This window comes from Castor canadensis, chromosome 12 (genome assembly GCF_047511655.1).
Source record: "Castor canadensis chromosome 12, mCasCan1.hap1v2, whole genome shotgun sequence".
Taxonomy (NCBI): domain Eukaryota; kingdom Metazoa; phylum Chordata; class Mammalia; order Rodentia; family Castoridae; genus Castor; species Castor canadensis.
Genome location: NC_133397.1, coordinates 17149740 through 17173238, shown reverse-complemented (window position 1 = coordinate 17173238; position 23499 = coordinate 17149740). Strand labels below are relative to the sequence as shown.

Sequence of the window (23499 nt, the reverse complement as noted above, 5' to 3'; positions counted from 1 at the left end):
CCCCACCTGGGAGGGCCTAAATCAGCCCTTTGCTGTGGCCAGACGCGGTGGGCAGGGGATGGGGCAGTCAGGCCGGGCCTCCCGGGAAGGAGGAACAGTGGGACACTCTCACAGCAGGGAAGGGCTTAAGTGTGACTGCGCTTGAAAGCCGGAGGCCATTGACACTCAGAATGGGGCCATCATGGAGGACTACAACCAGGGTAGACTAAAGGGGCTGCGTCTGGGTTTTTCAGCAGAGGAAAGACCCCACTGTTGATGATAGGAGGTTATTGTCTTCCCATCCCTCTTACACGGTCAGTTGTCAGAGGGTCAGACTTCTGTCTCATGTCAACATCTTGAAGACCTAGCAACCATGGCTGGCCCTTTGAAAGAATCAGGTACTGTGATGGAGTCCTGTAGTCCCAGCCACCCAAGAGACTGAGGCAGGAGGATTGCTCGAGGTCAGGAGTCTGAGGTCAGCCTGGGCAACACAGCAAGAACTCCTCAGGGGAAAAAAAAAAAAAAGTAAATGACTGTGAAGAGTTAACCCAAGTACTCAAGAACTCACTTGGAATTTTGTAGGGGGTTCTTAACTCAACTCCAGATTCTGCTTTAACAATCAACTGACCAAATTCATGCAACCATGTAGTGTTTTCACATACAATTTATAAGTTAAGATCTGGGTCTCTGTGTGGTTCTACAGGCATAATCAGGTCAAATAAGACAATGTTACTTCCACCAATTCTTGGCGCCCACCATAGAGGGAATGTCTTACTGGCAAACCAGGAAAGCTAGGCTCCCTCACACTTGCAAGGGAAGGACCTCTAGCCCACTACAAGGCCCAGCTTTTTATTTTGTTCTGTTTTTGTTTTTCAGACCTAAGGAACTGATCTGTGAGTAGCTACATAGTTTTGTTGTTCACTGATTTAGGGCTTCAAACTGGATTTTTTTTTTTTTTTTTTTTTTAGCCTGTTAGAAAAGTCTTATCTACACATGTTTTTCTTCTTTTAGTCAAAACTTTTTATGGCTGTATTGTTAACACTGCTTTCCTTGGTCTTAATTTAGCTTGGGAATCTTGGCTGTGGCCTTAAGTTTCAAATATTAAGAAAATATAAAACAATTAAATCTTTGTACCATGTTTTTTTTAAAAAAAATTAAATACAAAGAACCAGGAAAAGGGATTAACTTCCTGATTTTCAGACATACTATGTGAGGTGTTCCAAAGTTGAATCTCTACATCAAAATAATTGCTAAAAATATGAGGACTGGCAAATATGCCAAAGTAAACAAATAGAAAAATCCGTGTCCTGCAGCGGCTTCTTTTCATGGTATTCATTTTTTTGCTCATGATACTTGGACTAGCCCAACAGAGACTGGCTGCTTCAAAGACCACACGGCTCTAGGATAAACTTTTCCAAACTAGGAGATGTGCTGCACAACCTACTCCCTGCCCGCTCATCCTTCATAGTTTACTGCTGAACGGCAAGGGTAAAATCTAATTCTTCCAAGAGACAAATCATTTTAATAATTTTATAAACGTATAGATTCATTGTATAACAGATAACATACCCACACCAGTGGGAGAGGGGGAAAATTATCTTTCAGAAAAAAGAACGGTATTAATCTATTTCTGATCTTCAACCTAATTTACTTACCCTTTGTTTATTTGTTGTTTTTTGCCCAATGTCTCCTGTAAATCATTCCCCCTCCTCGAAGACCAGACCAGATATTGGAATTTTCATTAGATTTTAGTGCCACCTTGTGGCAATCTTTGTGGTTTTTAAAAAAAAAACTTTAAAAGCAAGCACTTTGTGAATATTTTTATTTTAAAATCTTTCACAAGATGTCAAATTCTACAGAATGTTTTAAGTAGATTCTTTAAGAATTCTTTATGCATATATTTACACAGACATAACCTCACTAATTTACAAACTAGTGGGCTTTATTCTCCCTTAATTATAATGTGCAGAAATGTAAAACAACTTTAATCACAAAGATCAACTAATTTTTATCTAGTTAAGAAAGCCATTGTTGGACACTCTGGTATAGTCAGAACTAACAATGACTCATTTACCAGTAAGCATTTACTGGGAACTAGCAATGCATTAGATATTCTTGATAGCCATTGGATTTTTTTTTTTTCCTAATTTAAGGAGTAGCTAAAGTCTCTAAGGAAAATTTCAACCTTCCTCCTCTATGTAGTGATCTTTAAAAATGAAAGGGTCTTCTAGAACTAGCTATCCTGTTTCACATGGATGAACCCATGCAATCCTCTGATCCATATGGAGCCTATTCAGCCAAGAGTTACACATCTGAGGAGCCCTTTCTGGGCTGCCTTTTGGGGTCTCCAGCTATGTACAACAGCAGGTAAAGTAGCCCTCTCTGGCCCTGAACTTGAGACCTAGTGCAACCCCAAGATGAGAAGGAGAAGGCTGGGCTCACAGGACACTGCTCCACCTACACTGTTACACTTAGGAACACGGACATTTAACTCTGACCTGACCTCTCTATGTCTAGCCCAGGACCAGGCCAAGGGGAAAAAGGATGAGCAGGGGGCAGCTCTTTCACTGTAATTGCAGTAGCCACTAACCACATGTCACCTGAAATGTCACTAGTGCCACTGAAGAACTGAGTTTCTAATTGTTACTTAATTTTAGTTAAATTTAAAAACTGATATTCAATTCAGCTACTGAGAAACCAAGGTATGTTTACAATGAATTGGCTAGGTGAATCCACTTTTGATGTATTTAGATATACAGATGGCTTTCCACAAACATTTAGCAACTAAATGAAGATGTGATATGACTATAAAATAACCACTAGAATTTGAAGGCTTAAATGGAAAAATAGGTAAAATAGTTCATTAACAATTTTTGTACTAATTACATATCATGATGGCAATACTTTGGATGTAGTGGGTATATTTTTAAATACATGAGATTTAACGTTAAATATATTTAGATATATTACACAATCATTTCACCTTTTTACATCTTTTAATGTGACAACTAGGAAATGTAAAAATATGCATGGTTCACATTACATTCCTACTGGACAGTGCTGCTCTCAAATGTCTGAAAGTTCGAATGGCTCCCTAGATCCTCTTGCTTAACTGTCATCTCAGTACATCACCTGTTGATCTTCCTGCCTCTGCCTGTAAGTTTTTTTTTTTTTTATGTGAGACTGGGGTTTGAACTCAGGGCTTCTTCTCACTTGCAAAGCAGGTGTTCTACCACATCTCTTTTCCATTTTACTCTGGTGTGTTTGGAGATGGGATCTTAAGAAACATTTCCCCCAGGTTGGCTTGGGGCCACAATCCTCCGTATCTCAGCCTCCCAAGTAGGATTACAGGCATGATCCACCTGTAGGATTGATTACAGGCATGATCCCAAGTAGGATTACAAGCATGATCCACCTAGCTGTGAACTCACCCCTGGATTTCAGAGCAGCTCAGATACCCAAAGGAACACTAAAGTTGAGGAGAGCAGGGGAGGGGAGTGGAGGAAAGGAGAGGGGAGGAGAGGAACACACACACACACACACACACACGCACACACACACACACACGTGCGCACACACACACACACACACACGTGCACGCTCGTTCTCACTATGTTACCCAGACTGGTCTCAAATTCATGATCCTCCTTCCTCAACCTTCCAAGCAGCTGGAATTACAGGCATGGCCACCACATTCAGCTTCCTCCCACTCCTTTTAATCTTCCCTCCAGTCACCCCCTCTTCACAGCATCCCTCTCTCATCCCCAACAGTAGGCAGTGTTTTCCTGGACAGTAGAAGCTGTTTGGACATTTTTGTATTTGACCTATTTTCCTTTCCAAAAAAATATTATCAAAATCTCTTGTCCTTGTCCTTGTCTTCTTGCCTAAATTACCTATATTTCTCCATCTCTGTCTATGAAGAAAGCTTGTAAGCTTCTAAACTTTGCTGGGTTTTGTACCCTGTGCACAGTAAATAAGTTTGCATGCCTTTTTCTCTTGCTGGTCTGTCTGATCACTTCAACAAGCCTTCAGAGGATGAAGGGGAAGTTTTCCCTTTGCCCCTACACATGATGACCTGTACTCCTTTCAAAAAAGAGCATCAAAACCTAGTCCTTGTCCAATTTTGGTAGAAAAGGAATGGGTGTAAATTGTTCTTAGAAAGTCTCTTATGAATCCCAATCCTCTCACTTCAATTGAGTACACAGAGAAGAGAGGGGGAAATGAAGGCACATGCGTTAAGCAGCAAGGCACAGGGCACACACACTGTGGTAGGTGACATTACAAATATGTAAATGAAGGACACTGTAGTGACACTTCACACTGTAGGTGATATTTGAGCAGGACCTTGAATAACAAGATTTTTCCTACTTAAAAGAGAAATCCAATTGTACCATCTAAAACATTTACTGTGTGGATTTTGTAATTCCAACCAGAGCCATTTGACAAAAAGAGAGAAGCTGCCAGAGGAAGAAGTAGAAAAATGTTCCTCCTTCCACACATGAGGTTTGTCTGATGACAGCAGACTGTGAAGTTTGTGGCCCTGAGGACTGGCAGGGCAGAAAGGAAAAAGTTCACAAGAACTTGCCATCATATCAGCGCTGTCTTTACAAAATCTGCCCCAGCAAATGCTTGCCGGTTCTGTGGCATCTGCTGAAATTGCACATACATTTAGTAATGTAGCCCAGCTAGGAGAGTGGTGTGGAGGTGCAGTGAGTGGAGGGGAGGGAGCTTTGTGGGGGAAGGCAGGAGGAGGGTCACTTTTTAATCCTTCCTAGTCTACAGCCCTGAGCAAATCATCCCTTCTAGGCCTCAGGTACATAACTGTGTGTAACACAGTCAGTAGTGGTAGCAACTGTACGGGACTTGAAAATGTGCCATAACTAAGCTCTAGAAGCTCAGAATTTAAAAATAAGCCATTGTGGGCTGGGGGTGTAGCTCAGTGATAGAGCGTTTGCCTAGCATAATCAAAGCCCTGAGTTCAATCCCACTCACTACCAATAAACAAACAAACAAACCAACCATTGTGGTGTTCAAAAAAATATGCAGGCAGAGCAGGCCAATTTAAGCTAACAGAACCAGTTTGTTCTCTGAGCTGGATAAATTTCATTTAAACAGATGAAGGGGGAGCTCACTTGTCAAAAATAATATCGTTAATACTTTCATAAAGGAAAAAGAAAGTTCTTATTTAAAGATATATTTGGTTTTGTTATTTAAAACTTACTTTTATTGAGTTGCTTAAACTGAGGTCAAAGGATGGAACCTGGAAAACTTTTCCCTTTTTCTTTTTTTGCAGCACTGGAATTTGAATTCAGGGCCTCATGCTTGTGAGGCAGGTGTTCTACCACCTGCCCAGTCATTTTTTGTGTTGGGTATTTTCAAGATAGGGTCTCTGGAACTATTTGCCCCAGTGACTAGGATTACAGGCATGAGTCACAAGAGCCCAGCACCTTTTTTTTTTCAGTGCTGAGGATCAAACCCAGGGGTCTTTCCTGCATGAGGCAAGCACCCTAATACTGACTCACACCCCATTCAATGATCTCAAGTAAGGACAAGCTGTTCTCACAGCTCAGAGGGGCTAGCATACAGAGGGATGGGTAATCTACACCCTGTCAATAGAAGAACAGAACAAGTTTTTTCACTTCCCTTTTTTTAGTCTTGAAAGCAAATGATCTAATCCAGTATTTATATAGGGATGATTCACTTCATGTGTTCCCTTATGATGTCAGAATTTTGCAATAGGGGAGGAGTTGCGCTCACAATGGATTTCCACACTTAGTGTATTACCACTGAAGATGAGTTGGCTATTTATAGAAGCAGACTGAGCCTATATCAGGAGTCACTGCTCAGAACCAGGGAATCTGGAGAGTTGAGGACAGATGCATGAGGAGCCCCCATGCTTCTCTGCTCCAGCCACACAGTGCTATGGACACAGCTGAGCAAGAGAAACTGTCCTTCCTTGGGACCACAGTCAGAAAGGAGAGCACTGACATACTGCATGGAACTGCTTCATCTGGAGAACATGGTGTGTGACTTCTGCTCAGTATGATTACAATGTATGTTTAAGAAAAAAGTTGATACATTTATGGCTTGGAAATCTCAGTAACCACCTAGAAAGTTCGCCCACTCTATATTCATTCGTTTATTCATTTCATTAATGTTTCTTAGGTGCTTCCTGTCTGCCAGGGACTATGTATAGGAACCCACAGCCATACTTTTAAGGAATGTAGGGACATAGTATAGTTGGCATCTCACGGCTACTGAACTTCTCAAGTCTAAATGAGGTCGGAACGGGGCTTGCATGTGGAAAACAGGAAGGAGGGGGCAACAGTTGCTGCTTTCATTCCATCACTCCTCCTGCAGACATATTCTGGATCAGGAATGGGATGTAGGAAGAATGGAAAGCCCCAGTCCAGCATAATACTTATCACGATTAAACTCTTTCAGTCTAGCATGGTGTAAGTGCTATGATGAGTAAGTGCAGGGAGGGGCCCAAGGAAGATGGAGAAGGCTTGAAGTACAGGTATGTTGCACTTTGGTGGTCCCCGATGAGCTGTATACCCTCCAGTATTTATCTCCTTGTGCAGTCCCCTCCCATGATGATGCTGAGCTTGGTCTTGGCACAAGTTCACATCCATGGGACCCCAGCACAAATGATGCAAGCTGCAGCTCGATAAGTGCTTGCACATCAGGGCTTGCCCTTTGCAATAGTTCTTCCCAGATTCTAGCTGCCATGATTTCAAGAAAATCAACAACATGGAGAAGCCCATAGGGAAGAGAATTTTGCCCTTGGCCTTTGGCCTCAGCTAAGCTAACAGTGAGTGGCCGGCACTAGCTGCCACCCATGTGGGTGGAACCTTTAGAACCTTCCACCCTAAAACTCCAGCTGACCCCATGGGAAGCAGAACAACTGTCTGACTCAACCATCCACAAAATCATGAGAAGTAATAAATTATTGCTTCTTTACTTGAGCCCTGGGTTTGGGGATGGATACTTCTGCAGCACTGGTTAAGAAAAAAGCTGAGTCTGGATGGGGGCATGAAAGTTAGCCAGGCCAAAGACAAGAGGAGAAAGGCCTTTCAGATGAGGAGGCGCGAGATGTCACAGCAGATGCAGGTACTGGTTGGCTCAGGATGAGAGGAATATGGGGGCTAAGGTTAAGAGAGGCAGTTACTCGGCCTGGGAGGATAGCCTGGTCCAGATCAGAGCATATGAATGTGAGTCAGAAGTTCCCAGGACCACCTGTAGTTTTAACAATCCACTGATAGGACCGATAAGACTCAATAGCTATGATTTATTACAGCAAAGAAAAATACAAAGCAGAATCAGCAAAGGGAAAAGGCACATGGGGCAAAGTCTGGGAAAACCAAGCGTAAGGGAGATTGTTCGTTTTTGAGAATCCTCCACGCAAGTCTTCTCCCAGTGGAGCATGCAAGGCACAATTTCCATGGCTGTGAGTTGGAAAGACAAACGTGAAATGGTACCAACCAAGGAATTTCAGCATCCAGGACTTTCACCGGGGACTGTGAAGGTTAATTTTATATATCCACTTGGTTAAGCTATGGTGCCCAGATGTTTGGTCAAAAACGTGTAGATGTTGCTGTGAAGACATTTTTTTAAAAGATGAGATTAACATTTAAATCAGTAAACTCCAGAGTAAGGTTGCCATCCATAATATGGTAAGCCTCATCCAATAAATTGGAGGCCTTAAGAGCAAAGACTAAGGTTGCCCTGAGAATAAGACAGAATTCCCTAAGACTGCAACATAGAACCCTGCCTGGTTTTCCAGCCTGTTGTCCTGCAGAATTTATGCTCAAAACTGCAACATGAATTTCCAGTCCACTAATATGCCCTACATATTTTGACCTGGCCAGTCGCTAAGTATTTTTATTTTTCTCCTTCACCCTTTCCCTTCTCTTCCCCTCCCAATCTCTCCACAAATACCTCCTACTGGTTCTGTTTCTCTGGAGAATACTGACTAATTCAGGGCTGATCACACAGGCACCCTCTGCCTGGCATAATCCCAAATTCTAGACTCCCAGAAGGAAAGCAAGTATTCAGCATTAACATACTGTTTGTACAAACAGTTTAGCACAGCAAGCATCCTTACCAGTTAACAGTGAGAACTTTCCCCAAACCTAGGTTCCCAGATTCCAGGCAAGGGCCAAACTTGTAAGCAGGCCTTTCTACAAATAAGCAGCAAGGCCTACTCTGTTAGCTTTTTTTGTAGGAACAGAAAGTAGGTTAAATCGAGGACAACAGGGAGATTAATGTTTTTTTAACATATAGGTATGTTATTATACTGAAAGTTTTAAGGAAGTAGTGACATATTTGGTTTTGTTTCATACAGCCATGATGACAGTAGTGTGAGAAGAAAGAAATGGGCTCCACCCATTCCCTCGGGGTCTCTTCTGAGGTGCCACTTAAGGAGCCTGCTGCCTTGTCTCAGGACAGCGCTTCCATTCTGGGAAATGTCTACCTCCCCTAGTCCTTTCCTATCCAAGCTAATCAGCTCTAGTTTCTGCAGCCAATCTCTGCAGGCCCTGGCTCCAGCCCCTTGCCCATCCTGGGAGCCATCCTTTCAGTACATGGCCATTTGTTCATGTCCTTAAGGTATACTGCCAAGGTTAGGGCTCAGTCCTTCAGAGGCGGTCTAAGAATTTTCCCTGAGACCTGCTGATTTTGTGGGACAGGCCAGTCAGGTGATCACAGGACAAGGCTCCCTTCCAAGGTGTTGCCATCAACCCACCTGGGTTGCCACTCAACCCAGGTGGAATGGTTGCTGAGCCATCCATATGGAGCATGAGAAAATTGAACCCTGGGCATTCTGGCCAGAACTCAAGGGCAAGGGCACACCTCCCTTAGGTACAATGCCCAGAGACAGTAGAGGGCAGCCCAGCAGTCCCCTCACATCTCATAAGCAACCACATCAGTGTCCCTCGTCACAGGTAGGAGAGGGCAATGCTCCACCTCATCTTGACCACAGTGGGATTTAGAACTTCCTGTTAAGCTTTTGGTTGATGTTCTTGGAATTCAAACAAAGCAAATCAAGCCTTTAGAAATAATAATACTAATAATTCTAATAAATAATATTAATATACTACTAATACTAGTGATATGGTTCTAGAAATAGGAACAATTGCTAACAGTTGTGTGTCCATTGCAGTATCTCATTTAACCTCCTAACAATCCTGAGCAAGGTTCTCTCGTGTCCATAGAGAGTGTCTTCCTCCTTTTCCAGGTGGGTTCTAGCTTTACCTTTTGGCCAACCAGCCCTTTGATGTGATCACTAGTAGAGAGAAGACTTGAAAGGGGCTAAGGGCTAAATTGATGTGCATTTTGAAGGGCCCTGGACTTCTCTTAGAAGAAAGCAAGTGGTTGAGAAGGCCCGAGAAGGGGTCCGGAAAGAACGGAGGTGATAAAGGAGGGAGACAGCCCAATTTGGAGATGTAGAAAAGAGTGAAATTTGGGGAAGGAGTTGCCCTGAGGACAGGACTCTGGAGTAAAGAAGATGTTTAGGAAATTTTATCATTTTACTCTATAACTCTCCTTTGTGTCATGTCTTTGAGAAAGAGCTATATACATATTAACATTTATTTATTAATTTATTTACCTTTCTTTCTTTCCTTTTCATTAAGACAGGATCTTGCCATTCATAGCTCCAGCGCCTTCAGTTCATGATCCTCTTGCTTCAGCTTCCCAATTCCTGGAATTACAGGTGTGCATCACCATACCTGTAAGATACATTTCTTATCAAGATTGTTTTTGAGCTGGAATTATGTGTTTTCTGGATGCAACACAGAACTGAATTTCAAGCAAGGTAGCCCACTTTTATTTGTATTTCACTATTAAATTCCTATAATTTAGAGACAAGGAATCAGAGATTGGAGTTTAAATAACTTGTGAGGGTAGCACAGTCAATAAATATCAAACTAGCTTACTATGAGCAATCTGTGCAAGTGGACAGCAACCATGTACCGTGGCCTGATTCAGAGGAACATTAAAACTCCCGTTACTATAATCACCACCACTATATCTAGACTCTTCTATGTGAGGGTCTTCTAATTTCACATAGAAGTGACTTTTGAGCTCTTGTGCTGTGAATACTATTTGTTCACTCCCTTCCTCAATGTATGTTTTTCAAATTGCCCCTCATCCTTTCCCTTCCAACGAGTCATCCACTCACTCCTGAAACAGAGCTCAGTATTGACCTGTCCAACAAGGTGCTGTCTGTATGAGTGGACACTTCCCAAGGTCTTCATCAAGAACTGACCTTGTTCTTAACGCCAGTAGCTGTGATGCCCAATGAGAGACCATCATGCATGGGTGTGGGTAATTGGTGCAAGTCCTGCCAAAACCATTCACTAGCTCATGGATCATTTACTGAGACCATTCTGGAAAACATCCCTCCCTGGAGACAACTCTCTCTGTTTCCCTTCTGCAATGCTCCAAAATTTAAAAGGCTTTATTGTCACAAAATTAAACTAAGCATGCCCATACAAGGGTGTGTAACGAGATTGGACCATAGAAAGGATTCGTGGCCAGTAAAAGAAAGGGGGAACTTTTGCATTTTTTATCTATAATGAATCTCAAGCATACAAAAATATTGATAATAATACCCATTACCTAGCTTTGCCAAGCATTGAACTTCCTGTACTATTACAAATCAATGAAGTACCTATGCAACTTCTGTGTACTCCTCCCCCATCCTGTCCTCCAGCCTTCCTCCTCTGAATGTGTTGTTTAACATCCTCATGCATCTGTTAGACACTTACTACATGTGACTGTCCTAAAGAATATCTGGTGGTGTTCTGCATGTTTTTGACTTTTGCATGAACAATATCATACTTTTTGTAATTTTCTGCAACTTTCTATTTTTACTTGATATGTTATTTTGAGACTTAGCCATGTTGATACATGTAGATTTTGTTCGCTCATTTTACTTGTATATTATTGCATTAAATATTTATCCATTCTCCTGTTGTTGGACACTTAGGTTTTTAGAAGGGGTTTTTTTAATCTGCTTATTTGTTTGCTTGCTTTGTTTTGTTTTTTTGGCTACAAACAGTGCTGGAATAACCAATGCTTCAATTGGATAAGCCAATGTGTATACACGTGGATAAGCTTCTAGAACACATCCGTGTATCATTGGAAGGAACTTTTCATATGACAGAAATCCTGAGTTGCATTTCAAGTTTAGAAATTGTAACCGCTCTTTCCTCTTTTACCAAGACCTGCCAACACAGGCCTTGTTCACACCAAAACTGTGAATAAGGCAGACTAAGTCAATATCAAGAAGTACTACATGTGCCTGGGCAACAACTTACACACCAATAAGCATGCATGGAAGATCACCATATTCCCAGCAAAAACTCTGCAACAAGATCTCAGGCTATGTCGTGCATCCCATGAGGTGGATCCAGATGGGCCTTGTGAGAGGTATCACCATCAAGCTGCAGGAGGAGGAGAGAGAAAGGTGTGGTGATTGTGTTCCGGAGGTCTCAGCCCTGTATCAGATCACTGAACTAGAACCTGACACTCAAATCTGCAGGTCACTCAGCCTACAATTGTAATGAATTTCCAAACACCAAGTAGAACGATTTAAATCTTTCTCCTGGGCTGTAATATGTTCAATAAACCAGGACACACACACACACACAAAAAGAAAAGAAAGGAAATTGCAGCCAACCTAGGGAGTATGAGATATGCACAGTGACTCTGCCTTCAGCTTAAGATCCATGGCCTAGGTGACTAAATGTGGCCACCTTCAGCAAAAAAGGGATCCCTGAAGATGCCCCTAACATCCAGACTAGGTCAGGGTCACACATGAGGCCTTGCTATGAATCATTAATCTTATCTGTCTTCTTTTTTGAATCTATAGTTGGAAACAGTGATTGTCTGGAGGATTCTGATGAGTCACACTGAGTATGGCACCGGGATCAGGAGGGAAAACATGACTGCTTAAAGAAGGAGAAATGGAAATGGCCTCATCATGCAGAAATCAGGACTAGTGATCAGCCAGCCTTTACTGGGTAACAAGCCACCCAGCAGAGATTAAACCTTCTCTCAGTTCTGTGAGCTTCTGTGTTGTTATACCCTGGTCTCTCTCTCTCTCTTTCTCTCTCTCTGACAGGAGTTCAAACTCAGGGCCTCATGCTCTCTAGGCAAGTGCTTTACCACTTGAGTGTGCCTCCAGTTCTCCTGAGCTCTCTTGTATGGTTAGTTACATCTGATAGGTTAGCAGGGCAGGAAGGCCGAGGAGGGTCTCACTCCAATGCCTAGAAGTTGGTGCTGGCTGTTGGCTGAGTTCCTCCTCCATGTGGCCTTTCACCCTCCACCAGCCAAACCTAATTTCCTTACATGGCAGTCATGGGGCAGTGTTCCCAAAGAGTGGAGAGACATCATATCCCACAAACATTTTTGAAGACAGGGCATAGATCTCCAATAGCTTCATTTTGTCTGAACTCTGTTAGCCAAAGCAGGTCACAAAGCCACTCCAGGTTCAAAGAGAAGATAACTGCATACCCACTCTTGTTAGAATGAGCAAAGACCCATTGCAATGGAACATGAGATGAACTGCTTCAGCCATCTTTGAAAAAAATTTCCCATGATTGAGCAGTTTAAGCAGAGGTGGGCCTTTTCATTCACAACTACGGTTTTAGCTAGAGTCTTCTGCATGTTTTCCAAGATAGGTTGGGATGATAACATTCCTATTTGCCCAGCTTTCCTGGCTAGAAGGTGTTCACAAAGGATAGATTTTTAAATTATTGATGACTACTGGTTTTTCTCTTCATGTGAAAGTACCATAAGGAATCTATCTTCCACTTTTGTGAATTCTTTTGTATGCTTTTTTTCAATAACTTTTGTTGTTTTTATTGCAGTACTGGGAATTGAACCCAGGATCTTGTGCATGATAGGCAAGTGCTCTACCACTTGAGCAATACCCCCAGTCCTTTTGTTTGCATTTTGTTTTTGAGACAGGGTCTCAAAAACTTTTGCTGAGTCTAGCCTTGAACTCGTGATCCTCCTGCTTCCACATCCCAAGTAGCTGGGATTGCACCTCCTACTCAATAACTATTTCTTAAGCACCTAGTGTATTACAGTGCATTGTGTTGGGTGCCAGGAATAGAGCAGTGAATAAAATGTAAGGGAGAGAAACATTAAGCAATTAATTATACAGTTAAAGATTTCATTACAATGGTGTTAGGTACCAAAGAAAAAGAGAGGCATGCGCAGAGAAAATCTAAGAAGGGACTCTGAGCAAGAATTGAAGTAAGGGAAACTTACTAAGGAAGTTATGTGAAGAACATATGTGAGAAAAATTTTGAGGAACAAGTAGGCATTGAGCAGTCTAAGGGAATGGGGGGACGTGGCAAAAGGGTATGTTTCATGCAGAAGAAACAGCACATACTGAGGTCCTAGAGAAAGGAAGAAGTTGCATGTGTGAGGAACTGAGAAGTCATAAAAAGGGAGAGTGGGTCAGATGAAATCAGAGAACCAGCAAAAGTTGTATGTCCCAGAGCCTTTCAGGAAGCCTGAAGTATTCTTTCCTGTCCTCAGAGCAATAAAAATGTGCTGGCATGTGTTATAGACTGAACTATGTCCCCTCAAATTCCATAGATTGAAGCCCTTAACCTCCAAAGTAACTCTACCTGGAGACAAGGCCCTTAAGGAGATAATTAAGGCTAAATGAGGTCATAGGGTGGGGCCCTAACTCAACAAGACTAGTGTTATTATGAAGAGGAAGAGATACCAGGAAAGCACGTGTACAGGCACGTGACTGCTTTGTCGAGCTGCCAGTTTCCTCTGAGGGTATATCATTGCTTTGCATTTATTTCTGCTTCATAATAATCTAGCTTCTGTTAAATAAATCTTTCTCTGTTATAGCTGAGAGAGAGAGAGCGAGAGGGAAGGAAGGAAGGAAGGAAGTTAGGAAGGAAGGAAGGAAAAGAAAGAAAGGAAGGCTGTGTGAGGACAGAGAAGATAGCTGATTACAAGCCAGAAAGAGAGACCTCACCAGAAGCCAACCCTGATGGCACATGGACTTGGACTTGCAGCCTCTAGGGCTGTGAGAAAATAAATTTCTGTCGTTTAATCCACTTGGTCTGTGTATTTTGTTACAGCAGCCATAGGCGACTAATATATCATGTGAAATACTGAGATTTATGCTCCTAAAAAGCTATTCTAGTTGTCACATGGGTGATGGACCCAAGGAATAAGCATGTGACAGGAAGAAAAACGGGGAAGGTTGGCAGAGATCATGTAGCAAATTAGAGTGGCCTATAACAGGCTGGCAGCCAGGGAATGGAGGTTAAGTGGGCATGACCCATCTATGGGAGACAAGGCCATCAAAAGGGAAGGATAGGTGTAGAGGCCTGATGGAAAAGAAGGGCTGAAGAGGGTTGGGAAGGGGAGAAATGGAGACTGACAGTGTTGACACTGTTAAGTCTTACTAAAAAAAAGAAGGGAGATGGACAACAGATAGAGGGAGAGTCAAGGTTTGTTTTCCTATAAGATGAATGAGACATAGTATTTTAAATACTGATGGAAAGGGTCACTAGTTAGACTTGAATAAATGTCCAGTTCTACCCAAGGAGGCAGGAAGGGGTCAGGCTCAAACACAGGTACTTTATGAAGGAGGGATTGAGTGGATGAGAATAACATAAAAAGAGACTAATGGGTGAAAAGCTACTTCCTTTACACTCTATGCCTATAAGTGGTCATTTAGAGGCTGCAGTATAGCTGCCATCCATTTTGGTTGTAGGAGGATTTCTGATCTCCTGCCTTCTAATCTCCTGCAGTCCCAGATGTGACTCCTCCATCTTACCACAGGTGGTTGTTGCACCTGCTCAGCTTTATGGTTTGATGGTTCTGATTGGGCTCAATATCCATAATGGGTAGTTTCAGCTGTATGCTCACTTGGTGACCCATGCTTAGATGTTCTGTTCTAGGGCCCAGAAGTATACCAGATGTGGTTTTGCAAAAGACATTTGGTTCTCCATTGCAGAGGGCATGGCCTTACTGAAGAACACCAGGCATCTAAAATGGAATTTTCCCACTGGCTGACCACACACTCCCCACACAACCTTTCCCATCACTGACACCTCCACCACCCTAGGGTTTCCTGAATCATATGGCCCAAGTGACAGAGGTGCCTGAGGTTGCAGCCAGGACCTGCTGCAGAGCTCTTTCATTTTGTCCTGTGTATGGGCCCGACATGGTCTAGCCAGTCTTTCCTTCTCTTCTAGTGACACATGATTCCTAGATATCAGTGGCCATAAAAAGGACATGAGTACGCGTTTTCAACAACATCTTCCCATGTGCTGAATCCTTAGAAGCTTACTAAACACCTTCTTACTTCATCCTTATAATTACCCTGTAAAGCCAAGCTTAAGCTCCTTGCCTTGCAGATGAAAAAACTGAGGCCCAGAGAGGTGAAAGAGACTTGCTTAAAAATGCTCCAGAATGTGAGACAGAACAGCAAGAATACCAGATGCCACATACTTGGTGATAAAATCCGTCAGGATAGGGCACAGGAGTGCATGCCCCAGTGGATTAAAAGCCAGTACCAACCTGCATGATTAATGAAAGGTATCAGTCTCTGAAGCTGCCCGATTAAACCAAGGCCAGCCCGTTAGCACGTGGAGGCATGTGGTGTGATCTGGGAAATCCTGGAGACTGTGTCAGTCCCTGCCTGTCTCTGTACCCCCAACTCAACCAAATCCAAGCTATTTAGAAGAGTAGGGTGGGGGTGTAGCTCAGTGACAGAGCACTTTGCCTAGAAGACCAAGTGTCTGACACCCACTTATAGGTTGATCAAACCAAATTAGGTGCCCTGTGAAATGAAAGAATAACCCAACGAAGATGGAAGAACTCTGTCAAGAGGTCCCACTTGTAGCCTCAGTGAACATTTTAGAGTAATAGATCTCAACCTTTAACAAGCAGAGTTACCTGCAGGGTTTGTTAAAAGTCAGATTGCCAGACCCCACCTTCCAGAATTTATAATCAGTAGGTCTGAATAGGACCCAAGAAAATGTGCACTTGTCACAAAGCTCAAGGTGCTCTGTTAGTCAGGGCTGTCCAGATAAGCAGAACCACTAAGAGATGGATGTGTGTGTGTGTGTGTGTGTGTGTGTGTGTGTGTGTGTGTAAGAGAGAGAGAGAGAGGATTGGCTCACATGATTATGGAATCTGACAAGACCTAAGACCTGTAATCAAACAGGCTGGAGACTCAGGAGAGCTGCTGGTGTTGGTCCAGTCCAAACGTCTATAAGTTCAAAACTGAGGATAAGCCAAATGCTTCAGTTCAAGTCTAAGGATAGGAAAAAAATGATGTCCCAGCTCAAAGATAGTCACGCAGGGGACCAACTTTTTCCTTTGTTCAGAATTTCAACAGATTGGATGGGCCCACACACATTGAGAAGGCTATCTGCTTCACTTTACAGATTCAAATATTAATGTCATCCAAAATAACTTCATGGGCACACCTTACCAAATATCTGGGTACTCCATGGCCCAGTCAAGTTGATGCAAAATTAACCATCACAGTTGCTTCTGGCTGGTGTGGCTTGGCTTGAGAATCTCTACTTTGGAGGTCTGCTTCATTCTGTGGCAGGTTAAATCTTCATCCTCACTGCCATCCTCACAACATAAGGGGGAGTGCAATGTGACACTCAGCAGCTGGCAGGGCACAGAGTACAGGGAGTCCTTGGCTGAGTGGCTAGAATCCTGGATGGCCTTTCACAGGGTCCCCTGTGCCACTTCACCTAGGGCTTCAGCCCCTTCAGGATTCACAGATAAAATTCAGGACGTACTAACACTGATAAAGAATTATTTACCGTGGGTGGTAAGGGAGGGGGTGGGGGCAGGGGGGAGAAATAAACCAAGCCTTGTATGCACATATGAATAATAAAAGAAAAATGAAAAAAAAAAAAAAAGAATTATTTACCATTTATTTGAATTGCAGATTTAACTGAGCATCAATTCTATTTACTTATATAGTTAAATTTGCTTTCCTAGCTTCTTCCCTTGTGAAAAGGGGCATCATCAAAGTCTAAGACATAGGATCAGGCAGCCTGTGTTGGCAGGGCAGTTCACTGCTCCTGTTATCAGAAAGACTACTTTTAGCCCAGGCCACATGAGGAAGTAATCCTGGGGCTAAGCAACCCCCCTGGGCCTGAAGGAGCCCAGCCTTCTAACCCTTGACCAGGCAGGGGACATGAGGGGAGGGTGGGAGATGTTGGGACTCATATTAGCCATAAAAGGATGACTGGCAGACCAGCTGACACCAACAGTAAAGGAAATTCCCTCCAGCCACAGCTTCCTGTAACTCTTGCCAGTGTTAAGAAGATTCAGAACAGTGGGTACTAGTGTTTAGCAACCCCAAGATGGATCACCAGCACCCAACCCAGAGTTGTCTCAGACTTTCCAGCCCCCTGGCTAAGCAGTAACCCCCACATCGACTTCTCTTCCCCATGCTAAGACCCAGACCAGAAAGAGAACTCTAAATCTGGATGGCAGGAGGAGTAGCTGCCCAGCAGGCCCTGGAGGTGGTCAGACATAGGTGAGATGTGAATAAGTGAGGCCCCTGCCAGGACACATGTTCATCCTGGTGGTCTCCTGATTGCTTGTGCCACATGGAGGTGCTCTTGCCACTGTCCCTGGATGCTCCTCTCTGTCCTGCATGACCCTGGGAGTGCCATGGCGATGGGAAGAGCCAGTAGGAGAGACTGTCTTCTCCAGTCCTGTGCTTCCTTTCCCCATCTCCCTCCACATAGGCCCTAGTCAAAGTTAGGGGAATGAGTGAAATCACAGGTCATGCAGAGCTTCATAGCCACACTGCTGAGGAAGCTGGTAGAGCAAGACCTTCTTCTCCATAGAGCCCCTCAAGGGCACAAGGTGGAAGAAAAGACAGAACCCTGGCCCAAGGTCAAACCACTGGCTTCTTGCCAGCTCTTCCATTGATTCACAGCTTGGCAAGTTGTTCAACTGCTCTAGGCCTCAGTTTTCACTTCTGAACATTGGGGATGAGGTACTTACCCTGCTTGCCTCCTCAGGCTAGTATACTATACATACAAAGTAATGACCTGTGAAAGGATTTTGTGAACTGTTCTTACTTAGGACTCTTCATCATTGTGTGAGAAAGCAGACATTAAACAGGTGAGGCAAAAATGGGACTCATAGCTCCCAGGCCAAGGAGAGGAGGTGCTCTTCTGCCTCTCATTCTGATGTGGTGTGTGTGTGTGTGTGTGTGTGTGTGTGTGTGTGTGTGTGTGTGTGTGTGTGTCAGAGTCATGTTCTGTCTGCTTCTTGCACAAGCCCAGAGTCAGCTTCACCTCCCAGGATTCCTCTCCTCTCCTAGCACAATCTGAACAATCCCAGGAGGGCCCCAATGTAGGAACAATCCCATGTGGCCCAGCGTAGGCCACATTCCCAGCCATGGATTGGGGTACTTGTTCTAGGCTATTTGGAGAACATAGAGACGCAGTTCTTTCAAAATAAACATGGTATTATTCCCTAGGAGAGGGTATGTGCTGAGAAGGTGATATGCCACCAATAGCATTATTATTGCTATCACTGCCATCCACATCAGACACTTGTCACATTTTCCCTTCCAGTTGTCTTTGGGCAAAATGGCCTAATGGCTAAGCATACAGGCTCTGGAACCCAAATGGTCTAATTCCAATTCTGCCTCTACTTCTGTCTTACTATGTGACATTGGGCAAATTGCTTAACCTCTCTGTACCTCAGCTTATAAGTCTGTGATGATTTAATTAAATGACTTGATACAAGAGGAGCATAAAGAATTATGCCTGGCTGGGTGCCAGTGCCTCATGTCTGTAATCCTAGCTACTCAGGAGGCAGTGATCAGAAGGTTCGTTGTTTGAAGCCAGCTCAGGCAAACAGTTCGCAAGACCCTACCTCAAAAAAATCCATCACAAAAAGGGCTGGTGGAGTGGCTCAAGTGGTAAGAGTGCCTACCTAACAAGTGTGAGACCCTCAGTTCAAACCCCAGTGCCACAAGAGAAAGAAAGAAGGAAGAAGGAAGGAAGGAAAGAAGGAAGAAAGGAAGGAAGGAAGGAACAAGAAAGGAAGGAAGGAAGGAAGGAGAAAGGAAGGAAGGAAGGAAGGAAGGAAGGAAGGAAGAAAGGAAGGAAGCAAGGAAGGAAGGAAGGAAGGAAGGAAGGAAAAGAAAAAAGAAAAGAAAAGAAATCATGCCTGGTGTTCAATAAATGTTAATGGTTATTATTGTTAGAAAAAAAGGTGGCAGTGTCCGGGAACCCCAGTATGAGAAACAGCCTGGAGCAAAACCAGTGCTCCTTGCTTACCTCCCAACTTCCTTCCAGAGAACTTTTACCTTTAGGAGTTCAGCAAAGACTTACTGAGCTCTGAGAACTACAGAAGTTGATAGACATGTCTCTTTTAGAAGCTCACTGTCAAGGAAGGAGACAGACTATGAAGAGGTCATTTTACTGCCCTTTGACCTATGCTACACAAAAATGTTTGCAGACTTCCATGGAATCCACAGCACGATCACTTGATCCATAGAAGGCTTCCTAGAAGAAAGGATACCTGCTCTGAGGCTTGGAGTATGGGCCAGAGTTGGCCAAACAAGGAAAGTAGATAGGGCATTGTGCTGGCCTTGAGCTCCTGGGTCTCAGCCCCAGACCCTCACTTCTCTGCTTGGTGCCACAGAATCTGGAACTATGCCAATTACTGGTCCCCTTTGTCAGCTGGTTCTGTCATGTTTTTCCTATCAGGGGGCACAGAAGGGACTGGACTGCTTGCTTGCTATCCTGACAGCTTCTTCACAGTCAGGGTCCTCCACCCCAGAAGCTTTCATTAAAGCCCCCAGTTTTTGTCAGCCTTAACAGCTAGAAGCCATGGGAAGCAACTCACAGAGTTGGAGCTGAGAGGCAGAGATTCCCATTATGGAGGGATTCATAGGTGAGGGTTTGCAGCAGACAATAGGTGAGGTCAGGTATACAAACGCACATCATGTCCAGTACTTGATACCAAAAAGAGGCAACTTGGGACAGGAGCCACCCTAGAGCAGGTCCAGAACCAAGAGTCCATCCTGTGGGATATGGAGGCCTATCAGGCAGAATCTAGGCCCAGGAGCCATGGTAGGAAACCAAAGCATCCCAAAACCCCCTCTGAACTCCAAGCACTGATGGTGTTTCCAGACATTACTATGACCCCCATCCCCCAGTCCCAGCAGCTAGACCCCAGACTACTCTGGTAGGTTAGGGGAAGAGGCAGCATTCAGGACAGGAACTAGTGGCTATATCCCCAGGCAACAGAGTTTGGCATAACCCTCTCAGTAATTGGGAGCCAGCATGGACCAGGTTCCCTGATACTAAAAGGAAAGTTCTTTTATAACTCCTATGGATTCTTCAGTGTGGGACATGAGTGTCGTGACCTGGTATTAGAGATACCTGGGCCTGACCCTAATTCCCTAAACTTAAAATGCTGTGTCCCACAACCCATCGAAAAGCTTGGCATGGTGGTACACCTCTGTAATCTCTGCTATATAGGAGGTGGAGGTAGGAGGATCCAGGTCTGAAGCCAGTACAGGCTAAAGCATGAAGGTCTATCTGAAAAAATAATTAAAAAGCAAAATGAGCTGTGAGTAGCTCAAGCAGTAGAGCACTTGTCTAGCTTATTTGTTGCACCAGGAACTTGTCATGAACATGCTTACCTGCATGACTTCAATTTTCACTTTTACTCCTAAACTTCAGGTATGCAACTCACTTACTTCCACAGGTAAGCCCTACATTTCATACAGATAAAACGCCTCTGTCCTCCAAACATGCTCTTCCTCCCATCTCCTCTGTTCCATTGTTAACAGTTAGCCATGAGTAATGGGGATATGCAAAAGGAACCTAAAATGGAGGATTCTTCAAGGTCTCTGAGAGAAAAACATTGTAATTAAATTTTCCAACTCTCAACAGTCTGTTAAGATTAGAGTAGTGCACCAAGGTCATGGGACTTCACAGGATGCTTTCAAATCCCCACTCATCTAAAGCATCTTTCTTTACTCAAGACTAAGTCAATCGAGGTAAAATCACAGCTCCTAGGACCAAAGTCTTTTAGAGAGGAAATGAGGCAGGATAGATAGATGAGAAGCCAGGAAAATTATATTATTTCAGTAAGTATTAAAAGGGCCAGGCTCAGACATTGGAATGAGGAACAAAAAACTAAAAAGCCAGAGCAGATAGCCTCCTCCCATCTCCTTTTAGATGTTAAATTTAAAAAAAATAAGAAGACAAAGGACTGAAAACCAGAATATATAGGGAACTTAAAAAACTAAATTCTCCCAAAACTAATGAACCAATAAAGAAATGGGCAAGTGAACTAAACAGAACTTTCTCAAAAGAAGAAATTCAAATGGCCAAAAAACACATGAAAAAATGCTCACCATCTCTAGCAATAAAGGAAATGCAAATTAAAACCACGCTAAGATTCCACCTCACCCCTGTTAGAATAGCCATCATCAGCAACACCACCAACAACAGGTGTTGGCGAGGATGCGGGGAAAAAGGAACCATCTTACACTGTTGGTGGGAATGTAAACTAGTACAACCACTCTGGAAAAAAATTTGGATGCTACATCGATCTACCATTTGATCCAGCAATACCACTCTTGGGGATATACCCAAAAGACTGTGACACAGGTTACTCCAGAGGCACCTGCACACCCATGTTTATTGCGGCACTATTCACAATAGCCAAGTTATGGAAACAGCCAAGATGCCCTACCACTGACGAATGGATTAAGAAAATGTGGTATCTATACACAATGGAATTTTATGCAGCCATGAAGAAGAACGAAATGTTATCATTCGCTGGTAAATGGATGGAATTGGAGAACATCATTCTGAGTGAGGTTAGCCTGGCCCAAAAGACCAAAAATCGTATGTTCTCCCTCATATGTGGATATTAGATCAAGGGCAAACACAACAATGGGATTGGACTTTGAGCACATGATAAAAGCAAGAGCACACAAGGGAGGGGTGAGGATAGGTAAGACATCTAAAAAATTAGCTAGCATTTGTTGCCCTTAACGCAGAGAAACTAAAGCAGATACCTTAAAAGCAACTGAGGCCAATAGGAGAAGGGGACCAGGAACTAGAGAAAAGGTTAGATCAAAAAGAATTAACCTAGAAGGTAACACACACGCACAGGAAATCAATGCCAGTCAACCCCCTGTATAGCTATCCTTATCTCAACCAGCAAAAACCCTTGTTCCTTCCTATTATTGCTTATACTCTCTCTACAACAAAATTAGAAATAAGGGAAAATAGTTTCTGCTGGGTATTGAGGGGGTGGGGGGGAGAGGGAGGGGGCAGAGTGGGTGGTAAGGGAGGGGGTGGGCAGGGGTGAGAAATGACCCAAGCCTTGTATGCACATATGAATAATAAAAGAAAAAAAAATAGGAAGAGGTAAAGGAGCTATCTGTACCTGCCTTCCTCTTTGAGATATAACAAACTGAAAGGATTCTTGGATGGGTAAAAGGACAGAAAAAATGAAGGTATGTCTGGCAAAGGAAAGTCCTAAAATTCACTCATTGTCCCTGTGTTTTGGATAGGCCTAGATCGAATCTCCATGTTTCAGCACCCACCTTAGCAAACCAGATCCATTGTCTTAATGATTAGAAGTTGCTAGATGGCATGACCACATATGTTCCCCCAGCTCAGAAAGTGTAGGACTAATATAAGGGGAGCAGGAAATGGTTCCCCTCTCCCCACCATTTCTCCCCACTTTTATCCTGTTATACTAAATTCCTTTCTTATTAAACATTACTACCACTTTCACTACATTTTCAAGTCTTGCCTGAATTCTTCTCTCACCAGACAGAGGTAGATAACTCCACTGATTTTGTTATAACCCCATGAACCATATGCATTATCAAGTCACCCAGGCTCACACTTTAGAGTCATCACTGACACCTCGTCCTGCCCCGTCAACAGTCAGGAAGACTGGGCTGTGGCACTGGATGTGTGTCTCAGATCCCTCCATGTCCCTCCTGCCTGCTGCTACTGCCCCAGATTACCTTGGTCACTTCCTGCTTTTTCTTTCAGCACCAAGAACAATGTATTTCTTCCACCACAATACTTTCCTCTCTGAAGCTGCCCTTGAATTCTCTTGCCTTCAAATTCAGCCCAAATGCCCCACAGGGTCTCCACTACCTGAGCTAAGCCTCCTCTGTAGCCTGCTTCTCACTGTGTCCCTTACCTGCTCCTGCACTGCCCAGCAAAGCTCCACCAGACTCTGAGCAGGGAACCCTGGGAGTTTCCAGTACTGGGGCTCCACTGACTGCTGTCTGCAGAGTCTCCACACTGTGGAAGCCACTCTGAGGTGGGTGATGAACTGCCCACAGCAGAACCACTAGGACAAAAACAGGAACTCAGGCCCCTCAGTGACTTGGTCCAGCCTCTCATGATTCCCAGGCTCATGGGAAGTCCCAGGTATTCTGGGGCCCAGTGAGAAATGAAGAAGAGGCTGGTGGCTCTTCATGGC

The 23499-nt window shown here is 43.7% G+C and overlaps 1 protein-coding gene and 1 long non-coding RNA gene across 2 annotated transcripts in view; one reads left to right on the top strand and one right to left on the bottom strand.

Annotated features, from left to right (window-relative positions):
• The first annotated feature begins 5892 nt into the window (after window positions 1-5892).
• On the top strand, window positions 5893-12157 carry LOC141414770 (uncharacterized). Its single transcript, XR_012439619.1, has 4 exons — window positions 5893-6001; window positions 9619-9796; window positions 11209-11452; window positions 11858-12157. It is a non-coding gene; the product is annotated as an uncharacterized lncRNA (long non-coding RNA).
• Window positions 11338-23499, bottom strand: part of LOC109681731 (b(0,+)-type amino acid transporter 1-like) — a 72402-nt gene continuing 60240 nt past the window's right edge. The window contains 1 exon segment of the mRNA XM_020156581.2: window positions 11338-11429. The gene's annotated coding sequence lies outside the window, so the exon portion shown is untranslated.